Below are 13,176 nucleotides of genomic sequence, written 5' to 3'. Positions count from 1 at the left end.
TTCATCCATTAATCTCAACAAGCACCATTTTCCTGATTTATAGGAGTACAGAGAACACAAGAGATTTGCCTGAGAGCCCCAAAGAAGTATGTGGCTGTGTTGGTTTTGCGTGGCAAGGTTTTGGTAGCGGGGGGGCTACAGGGGTGGCTTCTGTGAGAAGCTGCTAGAAGCTTCCCCTGTGTCTGACAGAGCCAATGCCAGCCGGCTCCAAGACGGACCCGCCGCTGGCCAAGGCCAAGCCAATCAGCGCCTCTGTGATAACATATTTAAGAAAGAGAAAAACAGTTAGAGAGCGCTTTTGCAGCCAGAGAGAGGAGTGAGAAGATGTAAGAACATCTGCAGACACCAAGGTCAGTGCAGAAGGAGGGGGAGGAGGTGCTCCAGGCGCCGGAGCAAGATTCCCCTGCAGCCCGTGGTGAAGACCATGGTGAAGCAGGCTGTCCCCCTGCAGCCCATGGAGGGAGGATGAGGGGGTGTAGCGATTCCACCTGCAGCCCGTGGAGGACCCCACGCCGGAGCAGGTAGAGACACCTGAAGGAGGCTGTGGCCCGTGGGAAGCCCACGCTGGACCAAGCTCCTGGCAGGACCTGTGGATCCGTGGAGAGAGGAGCCCACGCCAGAGCAGGTTTGCTGACAGGACTTGTGACCCCGTGGGGGACCCACGCTGGAGCAGTTTGCTCCTGAAGGTCTGCACCCCGTGGAGGAGACTCACGTTGGAGAAGGCCGTGAAGGACTGTCTCCCGTGAGAGGGACCCCACGCTGGAGTGGGGGAACAATGAGTCCTCCCCCTGAGGATGAAGAAGCGGCAGAAACACCGCGTGATGAACTGACCGTAACCCCCACTCCCCGTCCCCCTGTGCCGCTGGGGGGGGCGGAGGTTGAAGCCGGGAGTGAAGTTGAGCCCGGGAAGATGGGAGGGGTGGGGGGAGGTGTTTTTAAGGTTTAGTTTTATTTCTCATTCCTCTACTCTGTTTTGCTTAGTAATAAATAAGATGAATTCCCTCTCTAAGTTCGGTCTGTTTTGCTCGTGATGATAATTAGAGAATGATCTCTCCCTGTCCTTATCTCGACCCGTAAGTTTTCTTTTATTGTACCTTTTCTCCCCTGTCTAATGAAAGAGGGGAGTGATAGAGCAGCTCTGGTGGGCACCTGGCCCTCAGCCAGGGTCAACCCACCACAGTGGCAGATCCAAAGCGTGACTGTTATTCAAGTTATTAACCTGTTCTTTGGTAGCAGCTAGCAGCTCCAATCCAAAGTAGCTTTCCAGCTTGCTGGCTGTTGCTTAAACGAATAGTGAAAGACAGTCCCAAAGAAAAAAAGAGCTAAATACTGCAAGCAGACCAAAAAACCAAACAAAGTAACAGAGTTAAGGACCTGGCACTAGTGAGTAGTGCAGCAGAAAGAAAAGAGCTGTCCCTTGAGGTATTCAAAATGCTACCAATGACCCCGGCATCACTGCACCTCCAAGTACCCAGTTGGTCACATTATGTAAGAGAGATCAGCTCCTCTTTTTTTTTGTTTTGTTTTTGTTTTTGGTTTTTTCTTTCATGATTAACTTTTGCACATTGTTGTAGTAGAACTTTATTTTAGTCTATTCTCTCAATATAAACTATATGATTAATAATACGTCAGTAGTATGTCCTGCTGTTACAGACATACAATACAACATAATGTAACTCCATTCTACTTAGTTTTTTGTTTAGAGATCAATAAGGTCAGCTTTCATTATTTCTTATGATCAAAACGTCAGTCAATTAAAGATGCTCCCTTTTCCATTGGATGCTTTTTGCATAGTTTGGCTGAAAAGGAAAAACACATGTTAAAAAATTAAACAATAGTTTGACTTGAAACTGATAAAAGAATGAAAGCCTCTGTTAAAAATATATCTGCATTTTAAAACATCTAAAATGAAAAAATAAAATCTTTGTTTTTCTTTTCTTGAGTTATTTTTTGTTGTATGTATTATGATTTTGCAGAAAGACTTCAGTTCTTTCAAAACGTATATTTTTTAATTGGGAAATCTTCCAGCCACGTATTTTCACCAGCTGCAATTCTGCACGGCCAGGCAAAGCGAAGCATGAATCTGGGAAAGTGCGCCAGGGAAGTGACAGAGGAAATGCTGTGTGCATTGGAGAAAGCTGAAGCAAGCAAGCAAGAAGATCCAGAGGACCTTAAAGACAAGAAAAAGAGCTTGATTTCGAGTGAAAAAAAGATAAGACACAAGTGAGCAGGCCTGGTGACTGCCATGGCTGGAGGACAGCTGGCCACTCTGCTTTGGGCAGAGCAGAGCAGACTGCGCTGGGCACATGGGTAACAGCTTGGAAAAATTGTGGTGGTGCCAGTGTTTTGGAGGGAAACGGCAGAATTACAGAATCTGATGTAACATTTCCAAGAGCAGCTTTGCTGTGTTTTGAGAAGTGATATACACATGCGAGTCCCTAGCTTTCCGGAAGTTTTACGTTCCTGCGGTGCTTCTGGGGTGGTCAGTGTTCCTGACACACGGCTGTCTCCTGAGCTTTTCTCAACAGAGGAAGAAAATTCATTAAGGGCGACGGAGGATGTTATTTGTCCAAGATGGTGAAAGGAAGGGAGTGGAGACAATTTTAGGAGATGACAAATACGGTTTTGGAAAGGTGCTGTCCCTGGCTGGCAGGTATGAGGGTGGATGGGAGGGGAGGCCCGCAGCACAGGGGTGGGCTTGGGAACAGTTGGCTGAAAGGGTGATAATTATAATGAGGAAAACTAATGGGAGATGCCTGGGTTGGGGGACAGAGAAGAACCGGAGGCAGATTGTATTCTTTTCCCCCTGCTGAACCCTACTCGCTCTTCTACAGGTCATTTGAGGAGAGCGTGGGCAGACAGAGCACTGCTGGGCTGGAGGGAGGTAGAGACAAATAAGCACTGGTGTGTTCACAGATGTGGGGTGCTGCAAGCTGTAGGTATGCTAAACGTCCCTTGAAAGCTCACAGGAGGATATCTGGCGGCAGGGAGAATGAGAGGTACGCATTTCTAACTTTCTCCACCATCAGCTATGAGCCAGGCTGTAATAACCTCTATCCATCCCGATACTTTTTTCAGTCTGTGAGTAGCATTCACCACATCCTGGGTTACACAAGGGACACACAGGCATACAGGGATTTTCTACTGAGCCAAAAAACAGCCCTTTGAAGTTCACCTGAGGAGGATAAGAAAGCAGGAAGCGTGGTAAACCAGCAAAAGGCACTAAAAAACGAACACAGAAGATAAAGGTCACCTGCACTCGAAAGTGCTGAACTCAAGCAGAAAGAGGTGCAGAGGTTGCAAGGTAGCAGGAGGAGCGGTGCAAGAAAGCTGGGCTCAGCCTGGTAAAGCAAAGTCATGGAAGGGATATGTTTGCCACATACAGACAAGCCAGCAAGGCAATTACCAGGGGAAAAGGAGGGTTGTCTCACCTTACAGAAAGCACAGGCATATGAGAGCAATATTTACAGGTTGTTCCTTGGGCTGAAGGGAGTTTGCTAGCTGGGGCTGTGGAGCAGCCTTCCTGCAGGAGGAGAGCAAGCCAGCTAGTGTAAAATGGTCTTTGGTTAAGGGTGTGATGCCAGACCCAAGGGCTGTCATAGCTGGGGAGGGGACATCAGGCACTGGGCAGTCCATCCCAGGGCCTCGGGAGTGCTCCCAAGGTGCTGGGTGGGAGCTGGAGGGCACGGAGGCCTCAGATCTGTTTGCTAAGAACCCAAAATCCACCCTAGAGCTCCCTTCTCCAGCAGCTGCCTTGCAGCATCCCTCCAGTTGAGTTTTAGCTGGACACTAATACCAGTGCTAGCAATGTCTCTCCATACTCTTGTGGGCTTTCCTGTGAGAAAGAAATACCTTACAGCAAAACAGAGACAACTGACTGTTGGTATCTCCAGTGCTCCAGCCTATGGCCAGCTTGGGTTTGGGTGCAGGAGCCATGCCACGCACCACACTCCATGCACCCAGCCAAGACTGTGAGCTGCAGGAGAGAAGAGCTGTGTGGCATCACCACTTTGGTGAAACCGCTGGTGGACAGGTTTCTCAGTTTCCACTCAGGTTAAAAAACACAGCGAAAATGTCGCTGTAGGAGGAACCTTCTGGTTCGTCTTCTCATGTTTGACCATGGTTGTCAGGGTCAGCCTGCAGCAGCCGCTGTGGCCCCAGGCAGCTGGCGGGTGCTGGGGAGTCTCACAACATGACACTGTGCACCACGCCACTCACGCTTCCCCTTGAGCTGTGCCTCCTGCCACTGCCACCGCAGCGGTTCTTGTATTTACACTCTGAACTTACGGTTTCTGATGTTTTAACTGCTGTCAGAATAGTTGCTTTAGTGGAGAAAAAAACTTGTGAAACGGTTCGTATAGCTGAAGACACTGTCAGCCTAGAAGTGACCAGCCCATCAGACCAACGCAGATTTCCACTCCCCCAAACTACTTGGAGCCTGAAGGTCAGAAAGGTGATGCTCTACTGAAGCCCCATGTTAAATGGAAAGGCTGTGGCAAATGCCGCGACCAAAACAAATCTTGCTGTGAGGCAAACAGCATGGCCATGTCTGCAGGTCCTACAGCCAGGCATATTCACTGGCACCGGGAGACCATCCGTGCGTGCTAGCTCAGCATCTGATATCAGTCCCGGAGGGTTTTCTTATCCCATGCCACCACTGCAGCTCCTCAGCCTGGGGGTGATGGCCAGCTTTAGCTGCTGCAAAACTGCTATGCCTTCTCTTGTAGAAACCTCTCCTTCCTCCTACAGATGGTCTAGATGAATTGAGTTTGAACACAGAAAGGAAATTGTGTTTGCAACAGAAGACACCACCAAGAACTTGTTTTGGCCCCAGGAGTGCCAGCTGCGAGCCCCGGTATGGCTCTGGCTGTTTGTTAAGGCAGATGGGAGGCACCTTTCTGACACCACGGCACAGGCTCTGGTGTTGGTATAGCAGCTGTTAGGAAAAGATGGGAATAAAAGCAGAGTAAGATACTCTACCTTGTTGGATATTCCCAAGAAAAGACTAAGTCATTCTTGGATCCTCTCACTATCATAGCACCCAGCTGGAAAGTGGAGGACAAGCTTGCCTTGATGCAATGCTCTGCTTCCGCTCATCTCAAAGCAGTGATAACCAGACGAGTCAGGTGCTCTGAGAACAGCATTTTCCTCTGCCTTTGCTCGACAGCAAAGTAAGAGCATCTTCTTAGTCAAAAAGAGGCCTTTCCCTTTCAAACTGGCTCTCACTTTACATCTCAGAGGGCTTCCTCTGTCATATTAGACAAAGAGGGAAGAAGTGACTTAGTTCAGCAGAGGAAACAAAACTCAGATTAGCTGCAATATGGGGTATGCAATGTTCAGAGATGCTGTGTTGCTCAGCTAAAATGGCTTGTAAAAAACCAGCAATCATCACTGTTGACGGGAAGAACAATGATGACAGCTCAGCTTTGCAGGAGAAGGTAGAGGCAGGGGGTCGGAGTGAGTATGTCCTCTGCAGCGTGGGAGCAGTGTGGCAGGTAGCACTTTGATGAACCTCCTACTCCAAATTCCTCCTCCTGGCCATCTCTTTGCCCCAACAACCCTCTCCCAAGTGTCCCTGCTGCCTGCATGGACCAGCCAGCACCCTTTCCCAGCCATAGCACCCTCGGTGAATCCCCCAGACTCCTCTTCCACATGGCATCAGGGACGGGCAAGGGGCACACCAAGCCCTGGGTGCTCAGGGCTGGTGGTCCCCTGGGAGGTACAGGAGAAAACCCCGCATAGGAGCTGTCTTTTGAGGAATCCTTGCCTGTTTCAGTTATCGCCAAAATGTTTGGCTCTGTCATCATCAGCTATCAACACACCATCATCTTAATCAAAATTGTTTAATCAGACCATTGCCAGTATAGAGGTACAAATATGCCATATTGCAGAATGGGTCGTTTCCCTTTCTTAATGGGGATAACGTATTTGTGTGCCTGTGTACAAAGAGGTGGGTGAGACTTTCTGGCTGGATAAGATTTGGAGTGATCAGGTTTTTTGTCATTAAAAAGGTGTATTTAAGTTGACTATAATATCTCTGAAAGTGCCAAGTTGTTTTTGGGGGGATTCCCCCCCTCTCCAAATTAGAGGGAAAAAAAATGAAGAGTTACAATACTTTATTCTGGCAAGTTCCAGACAAAACATTGCCATTTTTAATTTTAAAATATAGTGGTGGTTTTTTTCGTAAATTACCTCCTCTTCTAACCCTTCTTCCTCAAAACCAGGCAGACTTCAAAGCTTCAAAAAATTTCCAGTTAAATTAAGATGTGTCTGTTTTGCTGATAGCAGACAATTTTTTTTTTTCTTTCCAGCTTTGTCAACAAAACTATTGACACCCTCCACCAAAGTGGAGTTGTATGACTGTAACAAATTGCTTGTGTATGCAGACATGTACAAATGTACCTATGAAAAACCTGTTTGGCATTGCTCTGTCTCTCTCTCCTGCAGCAGATGCTCGGTGCAGGAAAAAAGGCTGTGAGCCAGAGTCTCCTCCAAAAAACTATCGCTGAGTTTGGAGAGGAGGAGCAGCTGGAGGTGCTTAGTGAGGTCTGGATCAGCTTGCTGTGCTCCACGCTCTGCTTTTCACTGCCGGCACCAAAGCCACAGGGATTATGGCTTTGACAGCTGCAGCCTTGCACAATCGCTTCGTTTCACCAAAGCAGAAATCAGTGTGTTGCAAAACTCCCAGCACATAACTCATTCATAACAATGTCAGCAGTGAGTGGGATTTTCTCACTCATGTTTCACGACAGGGTAATTGTGGGACAGAAAGAAGGAAAAAAATACATCTCTTGCATATGGAGTCTTTGAAAACAGGACACTTCTCCACCTATCCCTTATCTGATGTTTTTTTCCTCACCCTAAAGCACTTAGGTTTTTAAGCCTCCGCTGCCCCATGCCTTCAGTACACCAGTGCATGGGCATCTCTCAGATTAGCATCTGACACTGCTTTGCCTAAGGGTGGAGAACAGAGAAGGATGCAAGCGAGAATGAGTTAGAACAGAGAAATCACAGAAAACAGGGCTGGATGGGACACTGGGAGAACATGTAGTCCGTTCTCTGTCTTGGAGGCAAAGGGCAGTGTCCCACTGTTATTCTTGCCATGGGGTTGCTCAGCCTGCTTCTACAGCCCTTGCTTTCCCCCCAGCTTCTCCTTACAAATCATCCCAGTGCTTCTCCAGACTCACTCCTAGGAAATCTGTCTTAATCTAAAACTCTCCTGGTATGGTTTGAGTCAGTTATCTTATCCATCGAGGAACAATAGCTACTTTCTTCTAGCTGCTTTAAAATGTTCTAAGATCATGTTTCCCTTCAATCTTAATAACTTGTATTCCATCATCTTTTTCCTCTTAGGTCATGTTTTCTACATTGTTAATCGTAGCCAGTGTTCTCCTTTAGCAGCTGTCCAGTTTTCCTTAATCTTTTTTGCATCGCAGTGCCCAAAACTAGACATAGAGCCCCAGCTGTGACCTTACCATTGGCAAAGCAGACTGGAAGAGCCACCTGCCTGGGGCAGCGATCTTCTTTTGCAATCATGAAGCACCAGTGACTCACATTTCTTTTGCAATGGATGGCAGCCCTCAGATCCTTTTCTCCAGAAGTGCTGCCTTCCCCATCCTGTGTTTGTGGTCTTGGCTGACCCTGCCCATGTGCAGAAGTGGGTGCTTGTCCTTAAAGAACTGCAGCCAACCGCTCCCAGGCTTTTTAATCTGTCAGGGTCAATTTGAGCAGCCTTCCTGTCCCCCCCATGCATTTGCACGCCCTCTCAAGGTGGTGGCATGTGTCAAAATATTTATTTTCTTGCAGGCTGCTTATTCCTTCTAGTGCTTTCCAGTAACTGTAATTACACTGACTGCCACATAATTCCCTCTCTCTAAGCTGATGTTTCCCCACCAGATTATCAAGGCTACCTGTGCCGGCTGGCTGCCCTGTGCTCACCACCAGAGCTTGGCACTGGCCTCACTGGCCATGCTGGACCCAGCACCCTGCCCCAGCAGCGCACAGTTCTGGGTGTGTGGGAGGACTGCCACCCCCCGGCAGGATCACCAAAAACTGGTAACACACCTTCCTGCCGATGCTCAGGGCTTTCTTCTCAGGGCTCGCTGACCCTTCAGGTGTGAAGTCTGTGAGCTCCAGCGCCGAAACCAGGCAGAAGTCCTCCCACCACAGCAATGCCGCTTAAGTCTGTGCAACACTTTTTGGCTCTGTGGAATGCAGATAAACTACATGGGGCTGAGGCGTGGGCAAAGGCACTCAATTAGCTACTCTGTTAATGAGCTAGGCTGGATCCTGGCAGGGTTTGGTCTCTGCCCTGTTTGCACTCTCTGCCCTCTGGTAGCAGCGGCACACGGTGCAGACTGCCAGACTTGCTCCCGGGTGCAAGCTCAGAGCCTGCCTGTGGCCGGGCACCAGCGGTACCCTGCGAGGGTGCACCGCCGCGCTGCGGTCCCTGCACCACTTCTGCTGCTGGGGGCTGTGAGGAACTGGGGGGCTGCAGGGTGGGAAATTCCCCGTGCGATCACCAGCGCCCATGTCTGCCTCTTGCGCACAGCTCCGCTCTCACCACAGGAGCCTCCCGTGGAAGCAGCTCTGGATGCTTATTGCATTTTAAACAGAAAAAAGGGTTTTCAGCATCTGAAATCATGCTCTTAAACCAGGGAAGCCTATGTGGTTTAAGACCAGGATGGTGACTGAGGAATCCTGGATTAAAACCTGAGCCCTGCCACTGGCAGCGGGTCCCCTCGGAGGGGTCGCGTGCCTTTAGCAACGCCTCCCCGGGGCAGGCTGCTCTCAGCACCAGAGCATCATGCAGCGAAATCTGTGGGCAACGGTCCTGTCCTGCTGGCACCTCCCATCTAGACCGCAGTGGCTACAATCTCAAAGCAGGTGTCTGTGCAGAGTTGCCCCATCTTTCGCATCTTCCCTCAGGCCTCTGCCCTCGCCGAGGTGTGTGAAGAGAGGCTTTGCTGGGATGACATACACCTCCTATGCTGCTGTGGTCTGAGAGGAGGTGTGAGGGGAGCTTGGCAACTCTGCTGATAAATCTGTATCTGAGCTGCTGATAAACAGGAAGCTGCTGAGCAGCTTTATTCTTTTTCTTGGTTTTTTAGGTTCTTTTGGTCTGGTTTTCATAGCTATTCTTTTTCGCTTACTTCATCTCAGGAAACACATTTTTCTGCCACCTCTTGCAGGAAATGTGCAAGATGATAGAAAAAGTGTTGAAAACCTCATGGTTAGCTCAACCCGCTGTACGAGATGTGGTGAGTCAAAGGGCCCGGCAACCAGGGCATGACAACAAGGACATCGCAATTGCACTGGCATAAGCTGGAAGCCCCAGTGGTGAAAAGGATAAAAGGAATTGACTGTGCAGAATACAGACACTTACCCACTTTTGTGCTATGATTAGATGTTGCAACTCAGGGGCTTTTCACTGCTATCAGAAAGAGCTTTCAAACCTTTCTGGTCAAGAGAGCCAGAGGCATAGCTCTATTTCAAGAGCTGCAGCTCAAGACTCCTGTGAACTCATTTTGAACATCAAAGACCCACGAGGGAGCCTGCCGTCCACACAAGGCACGTCCACCATCCGTGCCGTTGCAAACAAGTGCAGCTGTGCTGACCACATGCGCCAGAGCTTGCTGGGGGAGAGGGAAGGCCACCTACGCTCAGCGCCTTCGCACAAACCCAGCAAGTCATCTGGAAACATCAGGAGCAAGCAGGACAGACTGTGCTACCGCTGAGCAGATACCCTAGGCTTGCCTAGGCTGTAGGCAGTGCTGCAGGTACAAAACTTGCAGGGACCAACGCTCACCGTGTTTAAACTCACTCCTGATCTTAAATGGTGCTGCTTGAGAAAACAAGCAAATAACGAAGCCCAGAGGCCTGCTGCTCACGGGGAGACATGCCAGGGTTTGCTGGCAGTAATGCTGGCGGGACAAGGTGAAGCTGTGAGGAGTAGAGGGGGTGTGGGTTCCTCCTACCACAGCCTGAGGCTCTGGGGCTGCAAGCGTGGCTTCAGCTTCAGCACAGTTGATCTCGCATGGACAAAAAGGAGTTTGCTTTATGCATCAACCTTTCTTTCCCCCTCTTCATCTTAGCAGCAAGGAGGATCCCTTAGGCTAGCCCGGGTAAAGCAGAGCTCGCACTCCCACCACCTACACTGTCCTCCTCTCCTGTGAGCTGGGGATGGACATGAACAGCTCAATGAAAGTAAGAGGTACAGCCCAAAATGTTCTGAAAAATACCACATCCAGCAAGAAATTGGGTTAAAGAGGGGGAGGAGTGTCTTTCCAGTATGCAGATGCATGGGGCAGGTTATCTTCTCATTACCAAACTGCAGTTTCATGTTTTTCTGGTGTACTGAAAGGACAGAGGGGCTCTTGTGGGTTTCAAATGAGTGGGACAAAACAGATGAACTTTTGCCACTGTGTAGGTAAAATCTACATTTCCTTTTACAACACCCAGAATTACTTTTGCTGACTCTTTTCTGATACGCTCTAATAATTCCAAGAACCATCAAGATTTCATACCTCCCCTCTTGTAAGTCTGTAGGCAGAAGAGTTAAAAAGTCAAAAGTTTCATTAACCTTTTGAAATCACTAGGTATGAATGTGTCTTTCTGATCAGGACCAAATACAAGACCAGCTTTTATAGACAAGATTAATAATAATGTGTCTGCATTTCTTAGAGCAAAGGACATCCAAGAAATCCAGAAATCAAGAGTGGAGCCACAGTGCTTTAAGCAATCTTTGAAGAAAAAGCAAGCTCTTGAATTAGTCTCAAATAGTATTGAATACCCAATAACAAAAGCGAGTGTTTTCGGTGTTTGTGCTTCTTTTCCCCAAAATGCTGCTCTGCTTGCTTCATCTTTATTCAATCAAATAAGTGCAAAGCCAGTGGTTCCAAACTCTGAAAACCCTTCCCAGTGTGAGCTTTCCTTAACAAAGAGCCTAGAGTGCAGGTGGGAGCAGTCAGCACTGGGAAACCTTTGCACCTTACTTTGCCAAGGATAATTGTCATAAGCTGGGACAAAGAGGGCTTACCTTTTTGATTACTTAGGACTTTTAACAGTAAAATGGGTCTGAAGATGGAACAGAACAACCCCCAGTTTTTCCTACTATATCTCACTGCAGTTTTGGAAAATTAAAACCAGAAAGTTAGACCAGAAATTCTCCACTGTATTGCAATAAAATAGATCCACGGTCCAAGGCAGCAAAGTGAAATCACATCATTAAAAAAAAAAATAAACCAAAAAAACCCAACTGTACAATGTTTTGGGGTTTTCTTTGCCTTTTGAAATGTGAATAGGTATTCTGATAAGACATCAAACAGTAGCTGACCACATATACCACAGGAGGTTAACATTTAATGTACTTCCCAGTAAGGCATGCTATTCAACAATATGAGTGTGCTGCCAACATGATTTCATTTATCTTTTCAATGTTAAGCTTTGCATAAAACACATCTTTTTAGTCCCCCGTTGCACAAGAGGAGGAAGCGACTGCATAGAGAAATTACACATTTGTCTCCAGGCTCTCTAGAAACCTGGGACAAAAAAAGGGTCATTAAATCACTTTCTGTGTTATATATTCAGCCCTGGGAATCATCTACAAGCCTTACATCCAGACATGCTTTTAACACAAAGTTAGGTTTTAGTATATCTTAGGTCTGAACTATGGTCTGAGGGTGCTGGTGGCCAATAAGATCATGCAAGTGGCCTTTAGGTTACAGAACCATGTCAGAAGTAGCATTCACCACCTGCCATCAAAATGCTGATCCCGAGGGTGCTTGCTGATCCTCCGACAAACTCTTAAGAAAATAAATTCATGCAGGCTCTTGGGTATGCATGCAACCAATAAAAATCTAACTGACGAACCTGGAAAGGACTCGGAGAGGCTGGTCTAGCAAAACATAGCCACAACTACAGTTAGCACAACTCCTGTTACAGCGCGGCCATGCTGTCCCAAACCATGCATTAGAAGGAGCACAGCAGAGAGGTCTGCCTGCTGTGCCTGACAATCAAATGCAAAAAGAAAAGGCATCCGATCGCCCACTAAACAAAAATTTTTCAGCAGCATCAGCAAAGCGGCCAGCTCGCTGTACGGCGACACGACAGCACGGTGCAGGGCTGAGTCACAGGCGTCGGGGAAGAGAGTTGGCCGGGTAGGCAGCCAGGCAGGCTGGACAGGCAGCCGCTGCCTACTGCTGCCTGCCGCTGCTCTGACATCCCGCTCCTGCTCCGTGGCCGCAGCGCAGTGCATGGAGCAAGAGCGCCGGGGAGGGAATTGCCGTACATGGAGAGAAAATCATGCTCTCATAAAAGGCAGCCAGCTCCGCTGGCAGACAGGGATACCAGAGGTTACACAGAGCACTCGCGTTTTGTTTGAAGTGTTTTCAGAGAACTACCCAGGTGAGAAAGGATCAGCCCTTTGGCCATCACCAAAGTGTGAACACACAGCACCTGAGCTGAAAACATCCTCTACGCAGTTCCCTCCCTAGCGTGCCTGTGTTTCAAATCCTTTCTCATCTCCGGCACAGGCACTAGGGACAGGATTATCAAAGGTGAGAAGCGCTGCAGGGCTGACAGATGTGCCGGGTCACTGTCACCCAGAGCCATGGGTGGAAAAATACAGGGATCAGCCAGTAAGGTGCAACCAAATTTTGACACAGCCACTTCAAAGACAGTGCAAATACAGCTGTGGGAGGAGGAGGCGTGCAGCAGCAATTAGGCTTCACAGAGTCCAAAAAACAACAGGCAAGCACAAGAAGGAAAACGACAGGCTGTCCTAAAGATAAAATATCACTACTAGTCAGTCCCCTTGTAGTAAAGAGCCAGGGTTTGGGCAAGTTTTCCTGGGTAGGTAAAACAAATTTCTATGCCTGCAAGCACTACCTACCTCCCGGCTCAGCTCTGCTTCATCCTCCTCCTCCTCCTTGGCCGGTGGTGTGGGCTCTGGCAGGAGATGTGCAGGAGCCCGGGAGGGAGCAGCTTTCAGGGCTGTGGTGTGGGGCAGCAGCTGCTGGCTCTGGGGGCGGCAGGGATGCACAGGTGGCAGGAGCCAAAGGCTGGCGTGGGGACAGCACTGGTTGCCTTTGGACATCGAGGCCCCCCCCCCTCACCAAATAGTCAGATATACTTATAGTCCAGTTTTCTGGAAAAAGCGCCTCTATATGTTTCAAC

The sequence above is a fragment of the Balearica regulorum genome, chromosome 2 (assembly GCF_011004875.1).
Source record: "Balearica regulorum gibbericeps isolate bBalReg1 chromosome 2, bBalReg1.pri, whole genome shotgun sequence".
NCBI lineage: Eukaryota > Metazoa > Chordata > Aves > Gruiformes > Gruidae > Balearica > Balearica regulorum.
This window is presented reverse-complemented; position numbering follows the sequence as displayed.